A 21456-nucleotide genomic window follows, 5' to 3' on the forward strand; every position below is an offset into this window, starting at 1 on the left:
GTTCTCCAAAGTGTATTTTGTGCCATCGAAAGCCCATCCGGCGCCTCATCTTTCACATCAAAAGTGGAATCTCACTCGATCGACTTATTTCATAGTGTTGGCTGAAAACGATATGGTGAAGCCATTCTTTTAACATTAATGCTAAATCATGGGTTGGCAACTTTGGTCCTCGAGGGCCACTCTCCTGCATCTTTTAGGTGTTTCCCTCCTCCAACACACCTGAATCAAATGATCAGCTCATCAGCGAGCTCTGCAGTAGCCTGATAACGATCCTGATCATTTGAATCAGGTGTGCTGGAAGAGGGAAACATCTAAAACATGCAGGATATATAGCAGCCCTTGTGGACCAAAGATGCCCACCCCTGCGCTAGATGCATTCCATTTGGCATTCATCAATTATTTTAAACATCGTTTTAAGTTATTAAATTCGTACGAAAAATAATGACATCAAATTAATCATTGACAAAATATTAGCTATTGAATGCTGCAAATGGCGTACATATGCAAGTATCCCTTTGAATTGTGAAACTAAAACGCACCATGTTTTTCTTTAAAATGAAAATGGATTTTTTTTAAATTATCATAATAATTATTACTATTATTGGAGAACGTAGCGCACATCTGGAGTGGAGCAAAGGGGATAAGAACGTCCACTCGCCACCACTGGTCCTCATGAGAGGAAAGGGGCGGGCTCAACGCCGGGGTTGGCTTTCCGAGCCGGAGCGAGTCTCCGATGGTTGCCAGCGAGCGAGCCGAGCCAAACTCGCCGAGCTCTCCGAACGCGGCTCGCTGCCGCTCGTCCCGAAACGTGCTATTACCAACCAGGGCTAGCTTGACTGGCACTGATTACGCCCGAGGATCGAACCGAGCCGCTCTGGAGGATACGAGCCCCAGCCGGCAAAGTTTGAAGGAGACAAGCGGGGGTGGGGGCAAAGCTGCGAAACTGAACTTCCACCGAGCAGCCCCGGAAAGGACCAGGAGGAGGAGGACGAGGAGGAGCCAACAGGTCACAGGTAGTTCTGTACTCTGACAGCTTGTCAACACTTAACAACACGCGGCCACATCACCTGGCGCACTTGCGGACTGACACTCGGTGATTGGACGAGCGTTTTATTTAAAAGATAAACCTTCATTTACCGGCTCACTCTGTGTGTAAAGTGTGGAAAACACACAAAAAAATATGACTTATTGTCGAATAATTGCGTGGCGTCGATAGTTTTTCTTTTTTTTTTTTCGGAGGTTTAGCATGTTCATGCATGCATGAAAGTTAAAGTAACGAGAGGACGCTCGTTTTGTGTGCGCACTTGGACAGTATTCTTGCGCTTAGTATTCAACTAAGTTTTGTCGATCGACCCCATCAAATACGAACAAACGCACATATATATATATATATATATATATATATATATATATATATATATATATATATATATATATATATGTATATATATATATATATATATATATATATATATATATATGTGTGTTCAGGGTCCATATTTGGGTCCATATTTGGCAATATTTTATTTTATTTATTCAACTGTTATGTTAACAAATCCTAAACATGGTGAGCCAGTAGTAGTGGTTATCATGTCTGCCTCACAGTTGTGAGGTTCAGGGTTTGAATCTGATCATTCCTATGGAGTTTGCATGTTCTCCCTGTGCTTGTGTGGTTTTCCACACTTGATACTACCGTCATGCCTTGCAGTTTTGATCAAATGTGTTTTCTCTTAATCAAATATTGTTAAAAAAAAAATCAACTTATTGAACATGGCTCGCTCGCAAGTTTCTCTCAGCTGTGTGACTTCTTAAAAACAATCAAATGTTGACAAAATTCAATTGTTCAAAGCACAACTTTTCACGTGGAATGAATATCACTCTCATATAACACTTCTTGTACACGTGCAGTAATCCTACAAAGATTTGATTAAAAGAAACAAATAAGAGTATTGTGACAATCTGCAGTATGCCTGTGAGCGTTGTCATCTTTTTGTATCATGTTGCTGCGGCATTTGTGTTCAGATATTCATTATGTAAAAATTTGCATTGCGACATTGATGGTGTTCGATAGCCCCTCTGTAGTGCCTCGCATTGTGTGTTAGCATTAAGCTAGCAAATTTTTGCAAGCTACTCTATGTATTTGCTTAAATATACAACGTGGAATTTTCATTATTTTGTTTCATTGTAAACTTCAACTGGGAGTGTCAATTAACACCTGTAACCAGCACTCGTTGACTCTTTTTGAAGAACTGCCAAACGCCACACCGCCAGATCAGGGAGCAAAGTTTACAACATGCTGCTAAAGTGGTTTAGGGTGTCGTAGTATCGGAGCGAGGACGAGTACAGGCTTACACTACCGGTGCATCTCTACAGACAACCATTCACACCATCATTGAGTGAGAATTGAACTGTGCCAAAGTTAGGCAAGTAATCCACTCTTCCATCAGTGATTTGGCTCTAAATGCCAATTACGAGCAATTTGTTAACACCCTGGATTAAACCCTGCCAATGTGTCAGCCTTCTGGCAAATTAAATGTCAGCACCATTTTTAGTTTTGCGGCAGATTCCCCGCAGCATCGCAAGCCGGCAGTGTTATCTTGTAAAATTCCATCTTGTAAAAAGTGCAGATTATAGTCTGTGGGGAAGTTATTAAACTCAATTTAAGGCTGTAATGAGTCTAACAAGCACTTCTGCTGTGTTTACATGCCTCACCTCACACACTGTGTATGCGTGTGATGTTTGATTTATTGAATTGTAATGTTCATACTATGTACTAAATGACAGCTCAGCCCACTTCCTCTTTGCAACCATGCACCCAACCCCTTTTTCCTGTGACAGCCTGTGACATTCAGACAAGATGTGGTTGACAGCTTGTCATATTTTTGGAAGTTTAGTGTCTTTGAGGGGTTTCCTACACTGTCAACTTTCCCCGTGGGTGTCATTTGTCGTTACCCGTTGTGCCGTGGACGTTGCTGTGAAGGCATTGGATCTAGAAGCATTTTGTCTGCCTCCATCTTTCTATTTTCAATAGTGATGTGTCCTCATTAGACTGAGCATATTTGCAGCGCATCATTGTGCATTTTGACCCTCTCGTGTACTGCAGATGCGGTGACCAAAATATTGAGCTGCTTCCGCGCTGCTATTCCCAGTAAATTGGCGCATCAAAAGGGTAACAGCACAGACATTTGTTCGACTGATCCTTTCAGACAGAATTGGCTGACACGGGATGCTGCCGTGTCCAAGTTTGTGTTCACACAGCCAATGCGGGTTGCCCCATTAACATAATTAGATCACATTGGTACGTGACGCACAGGACAGTGAGTCTGGAAAAAAACATGAAAATTAAAAAAGTATTAATTGTATATTTAAAAAATAACAATAATTGTCCGATTAATCGGTTATCAACATTTTTTTCTGCCAAATATCCAAACTGGCATCAGTCTTAAATAGGGAATCAACACCCAAAAATTCGGTGCAATAATACGCCCCTTTAAAAATAGAGGCGTACCAGCCTGTAGACGGGTACTATTTTTTTCCCCTCGGAACATATTCTTGTAATGAATTTTTTTTAGTTGACTTCCCCTTTAAAACATGCATATCTGTCAGGCCCTCCAAATGAATGTGATTGGACAAAAGTTTGTACAATACAGTAAAATTCTTGGAAGTTTTTTTTCCACAAATATTTAATGATATTGCCCAGTGAATGTGTAATATGCGTCTAAAGAGAGACGGCGGTTGCTGGTTTCAAACTGTGCGGGGAAATTTGGCATTTCTTGTCCCAACTTTCTTTTAGAAATAAACAAACTTATTTCAACTGTGGCTCTTTGACGTGCATCAACGGAGAATAGTTGGTCCCTCTGTGCCAGTTTGAAGCCTCACCCGCCTTGGTTATCACATTGGACTAAATGTGTCATCAGGGTGGCGTCTGTGTCACACTCGGAAGTTGCCGCTCATGTCTTCCTACTGCCCTGCCATGTCTCTCTCTCGCTTGTCTCCACCACTGGACATTGTGTCTCTCTTCTAAACACACAGCAGTGTGTCAGTAACCCAGCTGTCACTTCTTTTTTCACCACACTTGTTTATTTTGTGTCCTCATCTGGCTTGGCACAAATCTCACCGATGAGAGGCGATGACATTTTGTGACATCGTCGTGCAGCTTGGTCTTGTTAGCGTAAAACAAGAAGCATTCGCTGAGACTGATTTACAAACTGGCGGCAAAGTTTGGATGGAGGCTTGTGAGGAAAAGCCCCCTCTCTGTTTTTTTTTTCTTCTCTCTCTCACAGTGACAGGTGGTTTGGTTTAATTTGGCCTGCAGTGGTCGTCACGTCTGCTCGCCACGGCAACCCGCTAGCCTGCTTTTGACAAGCCCAAAGCTGTGGCAATGCAGCACAAACACACCAAGCATTGACAGGTGAGACACGCTCCCTACAGAGATGTCACCTAGACCTTGTTTAATGGTAAACTCCTCCACCCAGTCCTGCCCCCGCTCTGTCAAAATGTGCTATTTTGGTAGCTCTTTGTGTTCACTGAAAGCCTCACTTGCGGAGGTTTGCTAGCTTTAAAAATGCAAACCAGTTTGCAACGATTCTTTTGATGTGCACATGTTTCTCATTTACCGATATTGGCTTTAGGTGGACTTAAATAAATCAGCAAAACTGCATCGTCCGCACGCAAGTTGCGTCAGTCAGTGTAGAAGTAAATGGTAACGACCACAGCTCACCTGTTTTTCTTAAACTGAGCCATGATTGGTTGTTACCTGAGCCCTGAGCAACCGTGATGTCATTTTCAGTCGACAACAAGTGGCAAAATGGCCGCCCGTGAGATGAACAAAAACGAGTGGATTTTTGCAATGAAATGACAGCAAAGACGTCTTTTAAAGCGGAAGTCAACCCAAACATATTTTTTTGAAGAACATGTTCCCAGCAGGCCCACAAATTGAACCACGGCATTGTGATTAATTTTGCGTTTGTGTAAATTCAGCCGCAAAATGCACTTGCTTTTAGCCATCTCTGGGGCGGCCATTTTGTCTTCTGTCGACTGAAAATGACATCACAACTGCTCACAACAACCAATCACGGCTGACCTGTTCTCTGAATCTTGAGAGCAGGTGTGATGTCATTTTCAGTCGACAGAAGACAAAATGGCCGCCCCCGGAGATGGTTAAAAACGAGTGGATTAACACTCATTTCACAAACGCAATATTTACCAGAATGCCCTGTTTCAACTAGTGGGCTTGCATAGAACATATTCTTGAAAAAAATATGTTTGGGTTGACGTCCGCTTTAAAGAATTTCAAAAGAAAAAAAAAGTTTGATTTTTGTTTTTCAAAATTAGCCTCTTAATTTTTTAAATTATATTGACTTAGAATACTCTAAATAACAAGTCGTACATTTTATATTTTCTAGCTTTGTATTTTATGCCAGTGGAAAAAAAAAACATGAAACCATGTACATACAACCTCATTTAAACCAGGCCTAACGCATCATAAACCCACCATTTTTGGTAAACTTACACAGCAATACTGAAAGATAACAAATACATTTACATCACAGCTTGCAATGTTGTAGGAGGTTGTTATGCGGCAGTGTGGCCTCACGCTAATAAGGCAGCTTTGCTCGAAATGAAACAGGGCCGACTTTGTCGGAGTGAGTAGAAATAAATTGCTATATTACAGTGGTTTGGCAGTGGTGTCCGATGACGTCGTCAGTGCCTCAGGGACTGGGGTGAGTGTGGGAAAAGTGAGAGGGAAGAAGGGCGGGAGCTGATACCAAGAGAATGTAGCTGTAGCCGAGTGGGATTTTTTTTTTTTTGGAAGCGGAGTAGAGTCTGTGATGTTGAGATGTGAGAGCTCCACTCATGTTGGCCGGCGGCACTTAGGCAGGCCAACTTGTGCATACTGATTCTCTCTCTCTCCCTCTTTTTTTTTTTTTAAATTATTTTTCGCCTTTGCCACGATCCACATGCTTCACTGGCCCGCACATCCCGGGCCAGACACGCGAGGGTTAACTCTCCCTTTTAACTCTCCTGCTATTCCTCTTTTTATGGCTTTGATGGAATTAAATAATCTTTACATGTCAGAGTGCACTGCTCCCAGTGTTCGTGTCAGCAGAGCAAGAGCGCAATTAGGTCAGGCTGGTAGAATAACATGGTTTCATCCTGGCCTTAAAGCGGCAGGACACCTCACGCTTGATATTCACCTCAAGCCTGCAGAGGGTCGCTTGCAAAGTGGTCCGAGGCCAGCGGGGTTATCTAAGCACACGCTGAAAGAATGTTGTCTTTCCAAGGAATGTCTTATTAATTTGATTGATTTTTATGACCAGTATCACTAAGCGTTTGGGTATTTTAAGGACCTAACCTTTAAGAACAATTTTTTTTTTTTTTTTTAAAGATTTTCCTTTTATATAATTTTTAGATAACATTTCTTGTAATTATGTTACTACGGGCAAAATATCGTGATGATAATCTATTGTGACTTAATCTGTGATTCTCACCTCAAACCGCCAATGAATTTGCTGTGACGTCAGATCCTTTGTAAATAATACGGTTGACCCTTTACCAGTATATTCATAGTCTTGAGTAAACAGCCAAGTATGAGTCATAAAAAATAACTTTTTTTTCCCCCGAAAGCAACACAACAATACCATAAACATTTCTGTTTACGTAAACATCCCAAATCAATGGCGTTTCAAGCTACCAAAGATTTCCCAGCAATGTTGAACTCACTCACAATTACATGTGCTCTGTCCCAGGACCCTTGACACCGCAGTGCATCTAAGCGTTAAATTAAAAGAAGAAAACGACTCGTTAAACACAAATCCAGAAGCTAAAAATACTTCTTTATGTGGTTTACAAAGCGGATTCACCGGATCCGATGACGTCGTTTTGATTTTATCCAAGTTAAGATGAGGAAAAGCTACTCATAAACTTTTCATTTTACATAAAACTAACAACGACAAAAAGATATTTTAAAATAGACAGAACACAATTTTGGATATCACAAGTGATATTATACAAGAAACTACCACATGCATATTCTATCACTAACTAGGATTGTTTAGTAGCGTATTGATAATCTTACGTGACCACAAAGTTCGGAAGAATATTGACTTATCGTTATAATTGTGGATGTAAGAAGAGGCATATATCTCAAAACCCTCCTCAAATTTGCTATCCTGTGCTTCAGGGGTAGGATTTACAAAGACAATGTACATCTGTGACTGTTATCTTGGGCAAATCCTCTGAACACCACGAATAGAATACCACCATTTTTTTTCTAAACCGAAAAGGAGGGATAATATGTGCAAAGAGCAAATTAGCCTGCCGACATTTGCATACTGTAAATTATATAACACATTTCTGGTACATTGTATCAATGTAAATGACACTCATCTCCACTCCATTTCCAAATTACTTTATCAAACCGTAACGCATATTTACAGCTCGAGGCAGCTGAAATGCACAAATTAGAAGCGTCTCTGGTGCGATAGAAGGTGCCAGATAATTTCCATAACTTTAGGCTTAAAAGATAAAACGTGTCCATTTACTGAGAGTCAAAGCTCATCAATACACCACGACAGTCTTTAATAATGCTGCGTTTCCATCTCTCTCCATCGCATGTCTCATGATGAAGTGTCCCAGAATGGATCGTTGGTGGTGATATTTTAGGTTCTTCAACTATGTTAATTTGCCTCAAGAATCAGGCCACGTTTCGTCTCCTTTTTTTTCCCCTAATGAGGTTGAGATAAAGACCCATATAACACATTATCCTTTTATTGATTGGGACTGTGTTTCATGGCATAAATTGCTTTGGTCGACCTTGAAATCATTGACACATTTATTTGCGTTGAGTTGCTGTATTGCTTTTCTGTCAGTAGAACTGATCCTCTCACAAAACACGTCACACTAGAGTGGTGCCTTGGGATACGAGTTTAATCCGGTCTGTGACCGCGCTCGTAATTTAAAACATTTATGGGGCACGGTGATCGACTGGTTAGCACGTCCGCCTCACAGTTCAGAGGTCGTGGGTTGGATCCCGGCTCCGGCCTCCCTGTGTGGAGTTTGCATGTTCTCCCCGTGCCTGCGTGGGTTTTCTCCGGGTACTTCGGTTTCCTCCCACATTCCAAAAACACGCATGGTAAGTTGATTGGACTCTCTAAATTGCCCCTAGGTGTGATTGTGAGTGCCAATGTTTGTTTGTCTCTGTGTGCCCTGCGATTGGCTGGCAACCAATTCAGGGTGTCCCCCGCCCACTGCCCGAAGACAGCTGGGATAGGCTCCAGCACGCACCGCGACCCTTGTGAGGATTAGCGGTATCGATAATGGATGGATGGATGTTCCAAGGCAACACCGGCTATGTTTACATTGACAAAATGTCTTTAATCCCGTCAGAGTTCCGATTAAAATTCTGATTGGATGCACTGTTTTCATGGACACTAAAAATATTGATTAGATTCGGAGTTGCGTGTCCATGCATCACACGTTTGATCGGAACAAATTATTTTGACATAGGCAGATGACAAAATAAGTAACAATAATAATAATAAGCGACTGTCGTGTCAACAAAACATTGCTCCGTCCATTTCTACTTGAAACGTTAGCGTTATTTTGTGTATTTTTCCCGTTTGATTTGACACTTCCTCATGGAGCTGCAAATGTACCAGTTCAGTCTTGCGCCGAGGGGCGGAGCCATGGGTGGGCATGGGTGTGCACAGGCCCACCCAGATTGACAGACTGCCCACGCAGTGAGATTCATGAAAAAAAAATTTGTGTAAATTACGATGAAATTATTTTTGAATTTGTGTTTCGTCGTGATTTTTTAAAATTTTATTGAATATTTCTAATGGCATAATTGTGGTTGTCCAAGAAAGATCTGAACTTCATATTATTCAGTTTGTCATTTCATTTGAATATACGATGTGTCGGGACAAGAGGATTGTGCTCAGTGAGAGAAATATTCAGGCCCACCCTGATTTTTCTAGGCCCACCCATTAGGCACGTTCTGGCTCCGCCCCTGCTTGCATGTCTTTCTCTCGCTCTGCTTCTACTAGCTTCCGGGAATAACAGAAACACGTATACTGACGTCACAGGCATGCACGGTAAAGATGGTTTGAGTCCGACATTTCGGAATGAGTGTTTTCATGCGTGCCTATTAGATTAATAATCGACAAAAAACACCTCTCTCGGAATAAAATCTTTATCCGAATGGGCTTGATTGGATCAGAATATTCCAAACGGGGTGTGTACATGAAACATTTTTATTCCCATTAGTGTTTGAATCCGAATAGATGTGTCCATGTAAACGTAGCCACTGTATATGAGCAACTATTAAGCAAAAACAGAGTGGTTCTCTTTCGCGTGATTTGCGTAATCTATGTCCCCACCGGCCTGTTGTTTCTTTTCAAAATCAACCATTTGGCACATGAAGGCCTGTGTCACAGTGTTTATTGCTGCATCAAACGCTCATTGTTGTTTTGTTTTTTTCATACACAAAACTCTCCCCCAGCTTGATGACTGCAATTTCCAGAAAGAACCCTATTGTTGCTTTCTAATCTCCTACCACATCCGACCCATAAAACAATGGTATCAATTGCTTCTACAGTGCCTGCACAACTCTTGAGGGAGAGACAGTCTGGCTGGTTCTGTTAGCAAGCCCACCGGGCATTCTCGAATCCAGGCGGGCTGGGTCCCAGTCTTTTCTGTTTGGCCCGCTTGACTGTCTGAAGAGACTAATATTATCTCCGTGGCATGAGAACGAGCCCTTGATATTGTGGCTGCGCCGCAACCTCATAAATGCAAAAATTATGGTGTGTGTATTTATTTTTCTGGGAAGACGATTAGTGAGGGACAGCAGAGATTTTATCAACCTACCCTCCACCATCTTAATAAATAGTCTCTTTTCTATTTCCCTTCATTTCCCCCCCTGGACACTGCCTTTAACTCTGACAGATGATGTATTCCTTTTGCTTAAATAGTGTCCTTCTTAACCTTCATGCGCTCTCACACTTTTTTTCTGAGAGACAGCTTGTCGTATTACTTTTTTTTCCTGCACTGTATTTACGAGTTAACTCATCGCTGTTGTGAGTCAGACCATTAGGCTGGGATCCCGAATCAGCCAGTCCGCTTTGGAGAGCTTCAAAATAATACGAGTGCAGCTCAGGGCCTGTTAGTAGTTTTATATGGAAAGACTTGGTTTGGCAACAGCCGCTTACTTACCAGAAAAACTGCAGTAACCTTATCTTATATGTCAGACCTTTTTTTTTTTTTTTATTACTTTCCAATTTGGCATCCAAAGGCAGTGTTGTATCACAAACAATACAAATCCTTGAAGATTTGTTTTGATTTTACAACTCAAATTTGAACTCTTATAGATGCAGTAGGATAGATCAGCAGAATTGCTCAAATGAGACATGTTTTGAAGCAACTGAGGGAGAAACCGAGTGCGGTATAATACCTGGCTGCAACCGGCATTGGTGCTGATGATTGACGTTGATTCAGTCTCAACTCGTTTGTGATCTAATGAAGAGCAACATGACATCACAGCTAGGATGTTGAAGAGCAAATCTCTGCTCACTCCTGTGCATCTTTACTTAAAATGGAAGTCAACCCCCCAAAATTCTTTATAATAAGATGTTATTGCGCCTCCACTAGTCTAAACACGGCATTCTGGTTAATATTATGTTTGTGGAAGATGAGTTAAGCATTACTTGCTGTTGGCTGAAAGTGACATCACAGTTTCTCAGGGCTCAGGTAACAACCCATCATGGCTCAGCTTCACAAATCAGGTAAGCCATGATTGGTTGTCTGAGCCCTGAGCAACTGTGACTTATTCAGTTGACAGCAAGTGACAAAATGGCCGCCCCCTGAGATGAACAAAAATGAGTGAGTTTTACTACTTAGCTCATATTCCACAAACACAATACCAATCAGGATGCTGTGTTTAGACTAGTGGGGCTTCGTCAAACATATTATTGTAAAGAAAATTTTGGGGTTGACTTCCACTTTTATATTCAGACATTTTCTCTTTTTCTGAAAGCAGAAGTCAACCCAAACATATATTTTTTTCAAGAATATGTTCCCAGCAGGCTCACTAGTTGAAACACGGCATGCTGATTAATTTTGCGTTTGTGGAATATAAGCAAAATTCACTGGTTTTTAGCCATCTCCGGGGGCGGCCATTTTGTCTTCTGTCGACTGAAAATGACACCAGAACTGATCACAACGACCAATCACGGCTGACCTGTTTTCTGAATCAGAGCTGTGATTGGTTGTTGAGAGCAGTTGTGATGTCATTTTCAGTCGACAGAAGACAAAATGGCCGCCGGAGTGGATTAACACTTATTCCACAAACGCAATATTTATCTGAATGCCCTGTTTCAACTAGTGGGCTTGCATAGAACATATTCTTGAAAAAATGTTTGCGTTGACTTCCTCTTAAAGGATATTAAAAAAGTAATTGATAATTCATTGTCAAGGAAAAGTCAGTCAGTTGCTATTGACTAATAGTTCAGTCAAGTAATGACTTGATGATCTGATGTTCAGATGCTGTTCATGTTCTGATGACCAGAAAGAAAACCTGGCCATGAATTTTTAATACACAATGGAATTTGAGATTTTGGCCATGTATTATTGTCCGTACGATAAATATACTTCGTCCTTGTAAAGCCTGTATAAGGCCTTGCAAAAACATTACACACGAGGCTCCTTTCCATGCAGAGTTTCAAATCACTACGCAAAGCATCCCAACACTGATTTCGCTGGAACAAATCCTCTCTATTGTGCCTCCCGTTTGGGAGTGTGTGGCAGTTGACTGTGTGTTACCCAGCTGCTGCAGTTGCAGCTGCTTGCACATTAGCTCAAGTTGCGCGCCGCATTTATCAGCGCCGAGTGAGCGCGGCGGCGGGGGGGATAACGGCCCCCGGACCAAGATGATTCGGTGCTGGCCGCGGCAGCTAGCATGTCCTCGGCGGCGCGGCTCGTAGTATTCCCCCCCCCCCTCCCTTCCGTACTGCACTGCTGCCTTGGCTCGTGATCGTCAAGACTATAAAGCTAGTGAGCCACTTATTTTGTCCGTGTGGGCTGTCGTCATCGTGCAGCCAGACTCGGTGATGAGCCATCAGGCCTTATCACTGTCATGTTGCACTGAAGAGCCTTTTGGATGGCTGGATTTCTCTGCTTGCAGCCGGGGGAGTGGATGGCAAGCCTGAAATACCCCCTCATACAATTCAGTGAAATGATTGCTGGTGTGCTACTTGTGTAACTGGGTGCATTCCATGAAGTGCTCCTCGGAATGCTTGAGGTATTTGTGTGGAGGTACTTACCTTCAAATACTCTGGACGTACGTTTCTAGGATTTTGTACGCAGCTTGTAAATTGTCATTTACGATCAGTGTCGGTGCATTCCTTCATTTGTTTGGTACTCCGACATAATTTCCCTTTTTCCCTTCGCTTTTTGTTTTGCGGTAATCATTTTTGTAACAGCGCACACCGTGCGGCATATGGCTGCCATTTACGATCAGCGGCGGCCATAAAGAGGTGACTGCAGTATGCAAATGCCGCCATGCTAATGGTATCGTAATGTAATGAAGTGCGTGGAATATGACCGATAATGAGGTGTGGTTATTGAGTGTTGATGGCTTCCTCGCAGGCCTCGCCTTTGTTGTTTTCACATCTCCTTTTAGCCGCATGACACCAGTTTGGTAGAAAGCCATTAGGACGTAGACACACTGGCACGGACTGAGATGTAGAAAGATTGCACTTTTGTTGATTCATGGCATTGGCAGAAAAGGATATTGATCAATAGCCGGAGAAGTTGCTCATTGAAATTGTGGAATTAAATTGGGCAGAACTGAGACAGATGTGGTGCAGTAAATTAAACAAGCGGTCCTGTCTGCTGGGTGACAGCACAATGGTGATTAGGGTTTCATGCGAGCTGCCCTACATTATTTATAGCTGTGCTGAGGCCTGTCTGCAGTTGAATAGACCCACAGTCCATTGACCGGGCACATTACAGGAGGCCGCCTGGTAGCAAGAGGGGGTTTAAAAATGGCTTTATTTCCTCATGTCGAGGTGCATTTTCATCTAAATGAAGGCGGGTGCCCCAAGTGTGTTATTTCCAGACCTTACATGTATGAAATGTGTTGACTCTGTTCCAGGTGGGCTCCTTGCTCCGTGGTGATTTGACTTGCATTCAGTCATTCCCATTTTTCCTTACCTACCTTTTTTTTTTCAGGATCTGAATCTACCAGGTACATATTTCTGCATGGCATCCTGGCTGAAGTAGGCATCGACTACGGGGAAGATTAAAAATCAATTGATGATTATGATTAATGTTTAATGAAATGGGACATTTTTTTTAAATTGAACAGAATAATGCTAGCCGCAGGGATTGGGTCGTATCGGAGGTCTGTGTGGATGTTGCTCAACTTCCCAGAACTGATGCCATGCTGCTGTTCTTCCTCAGACCACACGCTAGTTAAAACCTGCAGCCAAGTCGTGCTCCCGCTTTTGCCTCACTTGCTTCAAATGATGATTAATTAACGGTCGATATTAGGCCCATCTTGAGTATCAACATTTGAGAATGTGAGAGCTACAGCTATTGAATATTTGTAGACGGGGTTATTCTACTAATTATCCCATCGATTAATCAAGTAACGCGTAAAAAAATATTTTGCATTACTCAACAACAAAATGTCCTTGTAAGGTTATATTTATTATTATTATTGTTGTCCACCTGAGGTTGTCATCCTCACATTGCACACTATAATATCTGTGACATGAAATTTCTGTGTGGGGCCTGGCCTTGTGAGTGACGTGGGTGGAGTAAGCCAATAAGGAAAGTTTATTTGCTTAACATTTGTTTAACATTAAAAACATTACACAAAGAGTAGCAAAATATTTAGACATAACAAAAATTACAATAAAATAATCTAAAATAATTAAATTAAAACCAAGTATCAGCCTAGATACATTAAAAGGGTGTAGTGTTAGCTGTTGTAAACTCAGGTTGGTGGCTGGCTGCAAACTGGCTAACCATTAGCCTGTCTGTGTTTTGCTTGCTTGGGCATCAAGTTGCGGCTGTAGCAACTCGTGTATGAATCTGCTTATTTTGTGTTCATTTTGTTACGGTTTGTTCAATAAAACAATTAATAGTGCATTTGAAGGCATTACAATATGTACTAACTAGCAATGATAGGCTATGTTAAGTTAGCTAGCATGGATACCTTGCCGATCGTAGATGTGCCGTTGTGCTTTGTCAGTTAGTTTTGCTTGGCAGTAGACACATTGTAGTCTATTTTATTCTTTTACGTGAGACATGATGCACCCTTTCCTCCTGACTCGCTGCCACCCGCCAACGTATTTCGACATGGAATGGTGCGTGAGTATGCAGTAACATTAGTTCGTGTGGAAAATGATCACTGCGAGGGTCTAGGGTGGAGTTTTTGCCGAGATATTTATTTTTTTTGTAATCGAATGATTTGATTATTTTGTTCATGACTAAATCTGAGTATCCCACCAAATCATGCTTCTTTGGTGCTCTTAAAGTTGTATTTGTGTTGTAAAATTCTGTGTACGTGGGACTGTGGGAAATGACATTGAAATGTCATCTCCAATTTGTCTAATTTGCGTAATCGCGTCCAGTAGCATAGCGCACGTTATTGTATTTAATCGCCCAGTGTACGGCTGTGTTTGTTTTAATTATGAAATCATCTGAAGGATGCTTGTTGCATAAGCGTTTGTTATTTGTGCCCCATGCCAGCAGCATTTTCTCATTCTTGTTTGGCACCAAGCCCAAGAACTCTGTCCACTTGTCGAGCGAATTCAGCGGGCCACTGTCAGGCCGCCCCCCTGGGGCGGCGGGGAGGGGCGGGGGTGGAGTGACTCTGATAACTTTGAGCCAAATTTGGTTCCTGCTCTCAATGGCCTCTTTGTCATTTCCTCCATGTGAATATGAGTGTGACTGAGCCGTAGCTCTGTGGCTTGCCTGTGTTCGGTTACCTTGCCTGGCTTTCATTAGGCATAAGCCTCCCCTTTAACCACAACCAAAGTCTCTTCATCCTCCGACCATTGTTTTCCTTTTGAATGAAACCAAGTTATAAGCCGTGCTCATGACGCATGAAATACATGGCTTTATGTTGGCACTGCTGTCTATTTAAACCTGTGATCCAACCCAGGCTGCGCTCATTAAATCGTGTAAATGATGTAACGTTTTGCCGCCGCTGCTGCTGTGTGCCAGCAAGACATGTTTTTCCACTTAGGGATTCCAATATTTGTCCGTGTCATAAACACGGGGCATCTGGTTGCCAGTGCTAGGCTCCTTTTCTACTTTGACACAGAAATGTGGTTGAATCCTTCAGAGAGAAGCTGTCCGGCTGCTCATTTAGCAGCTTTGGTAGGTATGATAAATGTTACTAATCACCTATTGGCCCCAAAGGTCAAGCTTTTTCCTGGTCACCCATCAACTCCCTCCTTCCTGCTGTCTTCTAACAGCACCCCGTGGATAGCCTTTATCTTGCTCAGGCAATATTTTCTCCAGACAACACAACTATGCACTTTCCATGCCTGCAGTCAAGTGTGAGATTCTTTATCTTCCACATAGTCCCGGGAATTCATTGATTGTAAATGTGATTAGATCACAGCGGTAATAAGAAAAATTACTGGCGAATCTGCTGTCAAGTAGGGATGAAATCATTTCTGGTTTTCCGATTCAAGCCGTGACAAAAAAATTCAGGTGTCAAATTTGAATTATTGCTACTCTCTGAGTTAGCTGTTGTATGTGCACTGGAGAAAGGAGAAGCGAACTGTCAAAGGCAAAGATGAGAAGAGGAACCGACTCCAACAGTGAATAAAAGTAAGCGAGCCCAGATGACGGCAATATTTTTTCACCTGGATGAAAAGTGTGGCTGTATTTTGGTTTTCACAGGACTGCAGATGGAAAATTAATACAGGTAATTATCCTATAGTCACTGGTGATGGCGCGCTATACTTGCCTGACTTCGATGCAGGCGGTGTGGATTCAATTTTGGCTCTGTGAAAGCAATGGCGGTTGAATGGTCTTCGTCTTTGAGAGTGACCGGCCACCGGTTCAGGGTGTCGTCTGCCTTTTGAAGCCAAGTTAGTTGGGATAAGTTTCAGATCAGCTGAACTGTTGATCTCACGCTGAACAGGATGAGCGCTATGTTTATTTATTTTTTTAATCATTTATTTTAGCAATATCATGATAGTGCCACTATTATTTTGTTCACTGGAATTTTCCCATGGTTTTATCCCTGCTATCAAGTTTAGTGAGCAACAGGCCTTTTGACTCTAGCCTCTTAGGCACAGCATGCAGACATGGTGCAATAGAGCGACAGACCTTCAGATATTTTTCAGTACTCTGCACGCAGAATTGACTCAGCAGGTGACACGTAGGTGCAAAGACAGTTTTGATTTTTTTTTAGTTTTTTTTCCCCCCCAGTGTTCAGTCAGTGCAGTCTTATGTACTTTGAAGTGACATTACAGCGGAAGTCAACCCAAACATATTTTTTTCAAGAATATGTTCCCAGCAGGCCCACTAGTTGAAACAGGGCACTCTGATAAATATTGCATTTGTGGAAAAAGTGTTAATCCACTTGTTTTTAGCCATCTCCGGGGGCGGCCATTTTGTCTTCTGTCGACTGAAAATGACATCACAACTGCTCACAATGACCAATCGCGGCTGACCTGTTTTCTGAATCTGAGCCGTGATTGGTCGTTGTGAGCAGTTGTGATGTCATTTTCAGTCGACAGAAGACAAAATGGCCGCCCCCATAGATGGCTGAAAGCGAGTGCATTTTGCCGCTTAATTTATATTCCACAAATGTAAAATTAATCAGAATGCCCTGTTTCAACTAGTGGGCTTGCATTGAACATATTCTTGAAAAAAAGTTTGCGTTGACGTCCACTTTAAAGCCACGAATCAGGTTTTGGAAGAAAGGGATGGGCCACAGTGGTATCAATGTGGCAGACAACAATGAGAACGAACCAGCAGCTGACAATGATTTGAACAGATTCATTGTTCCACATAGTAGATCTTCAGGTGTCAATTAATGTGACTTTTGATGGCTGAAAACACTAAAGAAATTATGTTTTTCTTTATTTCCTAATAGTTTTTTTTTTCTTTTAAATAACAGTAGACAGAAAGACGGTCACATTTGGGGCTTACTAATCCTGTTGACAATAACTGTTTATACCACATGAAACAAAAACACATACATGGGTTTTTTCTCTGGTTCTTGTTGAGAACAGTCAGTTCGGAAAATGTAACCACAGCTGAAGGAAAACACAGGTACTGGTGTGCTAATTTAATTTGACAAGGTAAAACCTCTCTATTAACTTTTCATCAAGTAGTAAGGTTGCAATCGGGGGATGTGAGAATCCCTCTGAAATGTACTTCACTGACATCAGGTTGGCCACACAGGCACTCCGTTTTTGCCTCAACGTCAAGAGTCAATAGTTTCACACTATCGGTTGCATTTTCCATGATCGATTCATTGGTTATTAGGCCCATCCCCTTTTTCATGTCACAAAATAGTCTATCGTCTGTGAGTACCAGCAGAACAAATGTACCGTATGCTTGTCTACTTCTAATTAATATCACCGAATGTACTGCTCTCTAAATTACATTTGAGTGTACAACCGCTGGCTTTGTGTGGAGCGCTCATGTGCTCCTAATGCTCAGACAACCATGACTCACGATCTGAATGAAGCTAATTCCAGGGTAAAAGAAATAATTCTTTCCAATGTGTGCTTTAACCACATAATATTAATCTGTTAACAATATTATCTTTTATCTATTACACTTTCCAGTTATCCTATTATTGCCTTTTATAAAAGAGTCAAGGAGTGGCGTGACGGCACCTCGCGCACTCAGTGCCTTGCTCAAGGACCTTAGAAAGCAAACTGACCCGACAAATTGTCCGGCAAACGAACCCCTTGTCCATATTTCTCAAGGTGATACCTTTGCAAATCCACCTGATGTTCTGCCGCTCTTCACTGGCACTGACTGGAATGTAATGATGAAAGAATAACAGCCCAAATTCCATTCCTGCCATTTCCGTTATCCAGGCCAATTCCCTTAGACGCAACTTTAACAGTTGGTCAGTGAAAGTCATTTTCAAGGGCGACGCTATAGAGTTGACGAGTGCGTCCCAGGTATGAATGTTGTTTTCGCCATCACAATGTCATGTTTCCTGGATGCAATCCAACCAACCTCTTCCTTTTCCCTTCCTCTCCTCAACTTTAATGTCTCATTCGAGACTGATTGAGCAGTTTTACTGCTAAGCTGCATGAAGAGTGCTACTTAAATAATGAAAGAATACTGCTAAATGGAGCCTTGGCAAATCTACTTTTGTCCATGTCCCTACATTGTGGTTTGATGGATTAGGCCTTTATTTTTGTGCCACTTATCGCTTCAACTACACTTTTAGTATTATGTCCAAATAACAAAAAAAGTGTGAAGGGCTTTAATAAGTGGGTATCATGGGGCGGTGGTGGGATTTAATGTATTGTCAGAGAAGCGGGGCTGCGAAAGAGATTGTCTAGTGCCAGTGAGGGGCTTTGCATGAAAGTTAAAATTTGCATACAAATCTCCAAAAATGGGTATCTGCGGGGCTTGGGCAGGCAGCAGTTAAAATTCCTCAAGTCTTTGAGAAATGTTTTATTTGCCTTTGCTCCCATCACACGGTCTCTCGGGAGGCTCCAGGCGCTGAGATCATAAAGCCTGGTGGAACATCAACACACAACTTTTATTTTTTCCTTCACGTTTTACACTTACCTTTCACATGCTTTAAATTGTGTAATTTTCCACAACATTTACACAGTGGTGCCTCGACTTACAAGTGATCTGTCTTTTGAGTTTGTCGTGATAAGATCTATTACTCGGCCATTTAAAAAAAAAAAAAAATTTTTTACTTGAGTTGTGCAAAAAACAGAGTTACAAGCGCGAGCTCCGGTGACAATCAGTAGATAGTGAACAATTATTCAAAATATTAGCCGAGTGCGTGTCGAATATTTAAAGGGGAAATCAACCCAAACAATTCTTTTTTTTTTTTCAAGCATATGTTCCCAGCAGGCCCACTGGTTGAAACATGGCATTCTGATTAATATTGTGTTTGTGGAATATGAGTTAGGCAGTAAAATCCACCCCTTTTTAGCCATCTCAAGGGTCGGCCATTTTGTCACTTCTGTCAACTGAAAATGACATCACAACTGCTCAGGGTTCAGGTAACGACCAATGACGGCTCAGCTTCCGAAAACAGGTCAGCCGTGATTGGTCGTTATCTGAGCAGTTGTGATGTCATTTTCAGGCGACAGAAGTGACAAAATGGCCGCCCCCTGAGATGGCTAAAAAAGGTGTGGATTAACTCTAATTCCACAAACACAACATTTATCAGAATGCCTTGTTTCAACTAGTGGGCTTGCATAGAACATATTCTTGAAAAAAATATGTTTGGGTTGACTTTCGCTTTAACCGCTGCACATTAACGAACGAAAGGCCACTAGCTTAGTGCTTAACGCACAATGCAAAACGTCATAATCAGGCTAGTGTCACTAGCATCAATGTTACTATGATTATAAACCTCGAAACAACTTTTATTTGAACACAATTGGTAGTAACCCAAACAGATAGCGCTTACAACAATAGTAACATCAATGAGCCACACACGGTTTCTTCTAAAAACAATGGAGGGATGTGCATTGAGAGCATTTGAATAGCTCATTGTCAACTCATTGATTCCCCTTCAAGGTCAGCATCAATTCTCCTCTGCTCTGTCTTTCTTGTTTGTGCAGGGTCAACATATGTTAAAAAAACAACTTGCTGTTCAAGTGAAGATCAATAACAACTCAAAGAGGGGCGCATTGGTCCTTGCGGGCAATATTTTGGCATGGTTACGTAACGCGTTTTCGAGCGTTGCTGGCGATGACCGTCGTATAGCAACTGCCCGAGGGCCGACATGTTTTGTGCTAGGATGTGTCCGACAGGTGGCTAGGAGATGCTAATTGATGAATGATCAGGGTGATATATGAGCCACCGCGACCAGAACAAACATAAAGGCCCAGAGCTTCGTTGACGCCCTAAATCATTTCCAACCAGGCCACCAAAGCCAAAGCATTCCCCTCATTTGCACATGAAAGACCATTTGGAGGGGCACTGTCTTTTCTAAATCCATTGTCAACACTTTGTGGCTACATTAACAGGCTTGCGTTTTGTGCCTGGTGAATAATGACAGCAAAGATGGTTTTATAATAAGGATCGCTCAGCAGTAATGAATGATTAACATCACCACAAATGAAGGTTTTTAGTGTTTATGTGGATTTTTCTTTGTGACTCTTTCTTTTCCCGATTCTTTCTGGATATGGTAAAAGAAACACAACAACTTGAGGTCTGTTGTCCTCAGCAATGAAACTCGGTGAAGACAAAAAAAAAAAAAAACTGTGGCTGTGCACCAAACATTAAATCACATCTTAATAACTGTAGATGCGTTGTCAAAAAAAGCCTCAGAAATGCTGTAATACTCGTTTTATTTAATAATAAAAAGTTCTTTATGATATTGTTTTTCATAAAACACATACCGTAATGACAATTAAATAGGATGTAAAGAAATGGATATACATGGAGACGGTCTCATCTCCTCAGTTAGCCACACTAATATGAGTTATATGGTTATAAATACACATTGTGAAATTCTCTTTGTTTTATGTTTAGTTTGACAGAAAACTTTTAATGTCGTTTTTTTTTTTTTAACTCATTAACTGCCAGACATTTTCAGACCCTCTTTTACCCTAACGTTTAAAAAAAAAAAAAAAAAATTGAAAAATATATAAATAAGTTCCTGGCATTGAATGGCTGCACTGTAAAAACACATCTAAAAATGTTTTTGGAAATGATTAAGAGTTATTCACTCTCTGTCAAACTGAAGAATATTGTGAAGTGAGTTGAGTCAAGTTCAGTGCCATGATACAGCGCTTGTATCACATATTTTTGCTGTCAAGTCATCCGACCGATGGCTCGGATCTTGAACAACTCGGTTTGGGTCTCGTAAGTCGGGTCACTCGTATCTCAAGGCACCGCCGTGTTTGAAGTAGAAAACAATTGCTGTCAACACAATAGGGAGAGATAAGTGAGCGGCAGGTGTTAAACCTCTTACTTTCCCATCATTCTTTTTTTTTACAGGTGCTGTTCTCGATTAAAAGGCCGAAAAATCACAGCTTTAGCTAGCAGCGTAAAAAGGCCTCATGGATTAATAATTGACTTAAACTCTGACACATTTTATGTTGTAGTACTTTCTATTACCCTGCCATGAATATTTGATCTGAAATGCGGAAGCATGGCAACATAAGTCATTGTCTACTTCATGGCCATTTTTCGGCATCTGCCTCTTCCTCTTATCAGTCGGTGTGGATATGCACCATCCCGCTTGGGGGGATTGCGTGACCCTCC

The 21456-nt window shown here is 41.7% G+C and overlaps 1 protein-coding gene across 4 annotated transcripts in view; it reads left to right on the forward strand.

Annotated features, from left to right (window-relative positions):
* The first annotated feature begins 689 nt into the window (after positions 1-689).
* raraa (retinoic acid receptor, alpha a) overlaps positions 690-21456 on the forward strand; it is a 171894-nt gene continuing 151127 nt past the window's right edge. For 2 of the 4 annotated variants that reach the window (XM_086016736.1, XM_086016739.1), the window contains exon 1: positions 690-1013. The gene's annotated coding sequence lies outside the window, so the exon portion shown is untranslated. Of the gene's footprint in view, positions 1017-4283; positions 4412-21456 lie in introns of all 4 variants that reach the window. The other 2 variants (XM_086016738.1, XM_086016737.1) reach the window with 2 other exon arrangements.

The sequence above is a fragment of the Filicampus tigris genome, chromosome 19 (assembly GCF_054856515.1).
Source record: "Filicampus tigris isolate MCC_2025a chromosome 19, RoL_Ftig_1.0, whole genome shotgun sequence".
NCBI classification, from domain to species: Eukaryota; Metazoa; Chordata; class Actinopteri; order Syngnathiformes; family Syngnathidae; genus Filicampus; species Filicampus tigris.